The sequence below is a fragment of the Wasmannia auropunctata genome, unplaced genomic scaffold (genome assembly GCF_000956235.1).
Source record: "Wasmannia auropunctata unplaced genomic scaffold, wasmannia.A_1.0 LD283716.1, whole genome shotgun sequence".
In the NCBI taxonomy this organism is placed as follows: domain Eukaryota; kingdom Metazoa; phylum Arthropoda; class Insecta; order Hymenoptera; family Formicidae; genus Wasmannia; species Wasmannia auropunctata.
Window position 1 is genome coordinate 10706 of NW_012079174.1, and position 3375 is coordinate 14080.

Below are 3375 nucleotides of genomic sequence, written 5' to 3' on the forward strand. Positions count from 1 at the left end.
CAAGCTGTAAAATGCTTTTTTGAACATCTCGATACGATCATTTTTGACGAAGTTACATTCTCTTGAATTTTGCCTATTTTTGGAGGGTAGAGTAAGTGATGCTTTAATTTTGTTGAGAAGTGTATTATTAAAAATTATTAAATGTATTCACCAATATGTCCAATTAAAACACTTTAAACTATCTACCAAAAATTAAATAGATATCTCCAGCAATAAGTTATTCAATCTCAGATGTGTTCTGATTTTATCAACTGTTAGATAAGTTGGCGGATAAGTTAAAACTATCAGCATGAAACGCGCAACGCTCAAAAAAGTTTGTAAATACGTCACAGCTTACAGAAATATAATTTATCTTTATATAATTTGTGTGACTCGTAATTTACGAGTCTTTACTGATATACTTTAGCCGATCGATTTTTATATCTACGAAGCTAAGTTAAACTTGATTTTGAATCTGAGACGATAATTGTTTGTTAGTTACTGAATCATCATGAGCAATAACTTAGATCAAACAAAAAAAAATCTTCGCCTATTTATATTCTTATACAGCATTTCCTTGTTTATTATTTTTGAAAACAGAGAATGACAACTTTATATGTTAGTATGTTTCTCTGACTTGCACTATTTTTCATGCATATTTTATATTATATGTACTCACTAATACGTTCGTTCAGGATTGGAAACGTTTCCTTAAAAAAGTAACGCGTCATCGTTACCATTACTTGAAAAGTAATTAACGAGTCATTACTTTTTCGTGATACTAAAATAAGTCTAATTAGATGTTAAATTTATATTATTTCATAATCATTATTAAATCTAATAATAAATATTAAAACTTAATTCTCTAAACTAGTCTGTATATAGAGTAAGTTTTTCTTTATATTATTTAGTTTTATAAAAAGTGAGATATTACATTTATTGTATATTTTGAAACATTAATGTCTTTGTTAAAAGTGCATTTCAATATTCACTGTTAATACTAAAAATAGTATACATGTAATGTGAAATATATTAATAATATACGTATTTAAATTCGTAAATACGAAAAGTCTTTCTGAAGGAGACCTAATGAAGTTCATGCATTTTATGTGAATTGTGAAGCACACATTGTTGGATTCATCTTTTTTTTTATTCAATGTTACTTGAATCTGAAAATCATATTTAAAATTGTCTTATTATTTGAAAAAATATAATTCGAGACACATTTTGACAGAAGAAAGTAACAGTTGATTTGATCATTTTGTCGAGTCATGTCTGCGACTTTATCTTTGTTATAAAATTATAAAAATATGTTTTGATGTTACCTAAACCCTTATTTTTTCTTAATAAACCGTTTAAACTATCCAAAAAAGTATATGTAGCAAGAATTTAATGCCATTGTTTTTCCAAATAATTTTAAGTTTCATAAAACAGGTTTAAAGTGACTAAAATGACTAATGGGATCATAGTAAAACAAAAACTTGGGATGTCCGGATTATATTAATTGATAAGATGTATATACAATAAAACTCGGGCACGCCAAGTTTTTGTTTCACTATGATCCCATTACCCAAACTTAAAGAAAATCAGTAGAAACAGCGTTGTCACGATAAGTAATAATATTATTTATTATTATTAATATATTTGTTATTATTATAATTGTTATTATTATATTTGTTATTAATATATTTGTTATTAATATATTTATTATTATTAATATATTTGTATCTTTCTATCTTTAACAGATTGTCCCTTTCCTTTGCTGTTTTCTTTCGCCCCTATATTTTTACATTTTTATTACCTTCTAAGCGCTTCTGTCTCTTACGTATATACATATATGTATTGTTTTTGGTCTGTTCATATCATTCCATGTTTATCGTTGCCTAATTAACGTTCCGTCTGATATCTCAATTCTTATACACTGACTCAAGGTACTGTTTTTATACTCGCAAGAGAACCTCGCGAAATGTCAAATTCTGATTTTAATGAAACTTGGTACACTTTGAGGTCTAATATATGTGTATGATATATAATAAGTTGCTACTCCGATCCAACTCAATAAATTCGGGACAGATTCTAAGATTTCAATACAAAGGCTGAAGCCTATTTTTACGTATGGGACACAGGGACAAAATCTACACACAAACTCATCAATGTACCGAATCGTATTACAGCGAGCGATTTTTAATGTAATGTATTAACGAAATTTTATATTTTACCTACTGAGGAAGGCTCAATGCGGAGCCAAATCGTTTGGGTTCAAACTAATATGTTAAATATACTTTAGTATCACCAGCATTAAATTTCGTGCAAGGCTCACTAGCTCTTCCTTTGACTTTATTAATTCATTAATAATATTATCGTAATATCAGTTAATATACAACATATCGAAGTTTCATACAAAAAATGGAAAATATAATATACAGTATTTATTTAATGTTACGTTTTAGTTAATCATATTTTTTAGTTATAATATTTTGACAACCTTAGAAAACACTCCTTCGGCAGAAGAGACATTGCCATAAACCGTAATGCTATATTTTAATTATATTTGTCAAAGAAGAATAATTTTTGTAGCAATTTCTAGTCAGTAATTTAATATTAATTTTTTTATTAAGAGAAATTGATATTTTTTATACTCGTGTAATCCAAAAACAAACAAATATTTTTAACAAAAAAAGTATAGGAATCAGACATAGAATAATTTATCCTCGATTGTTCACATTTAATTATTAAAATTGTAAAGTACTTCTATTACACGATCGTATATTAGAGTCTTAGCATCGATTGCCCATAAAAAGTCCAGATGGGTAAATAATTTATATGGATTTTCCTCCAGCGTGATAACATTCGGCAAGTACTTATGTCTCCAGTACATTCTAGAAATAAAAATATTTAATTAAAATTAGTAGTAATAATAATAAAAGAAGCAATTACTTCTTGAAGACTTTTTTTGTACATATAAATAATAATATGAATATATGTAATATGTGAGGTAGGAAGAAAAGAACATAACAATAAGAGAGATAAATGTGGAAACAAGGAAAAAAACAGAAGGAAGATACTTCGTATAATAATACGAAATGTAGATTGCGTAACATTATTTAAAAACACTAGATAATCTTAAATTATTTACAATTAGGAAATACTTTCAATATTTTTTACCTATCTCAGTAGTTTGCATGAAACAAATAAAGTTCTTGCTACAAATTTAACATATTATTATATATGTAGCATATACATATATAATTAACATATATATACATATAATTTTATTTGTTTTTTTTAATATATATTTTTAAATTAAGAGATGTGTTTAAATAAAGGTGCAAATTCATGAGACGCTCGTTTTAGCGTAGGACCATGGCATACAGAAAAACTTAAGCAGTAAGACGT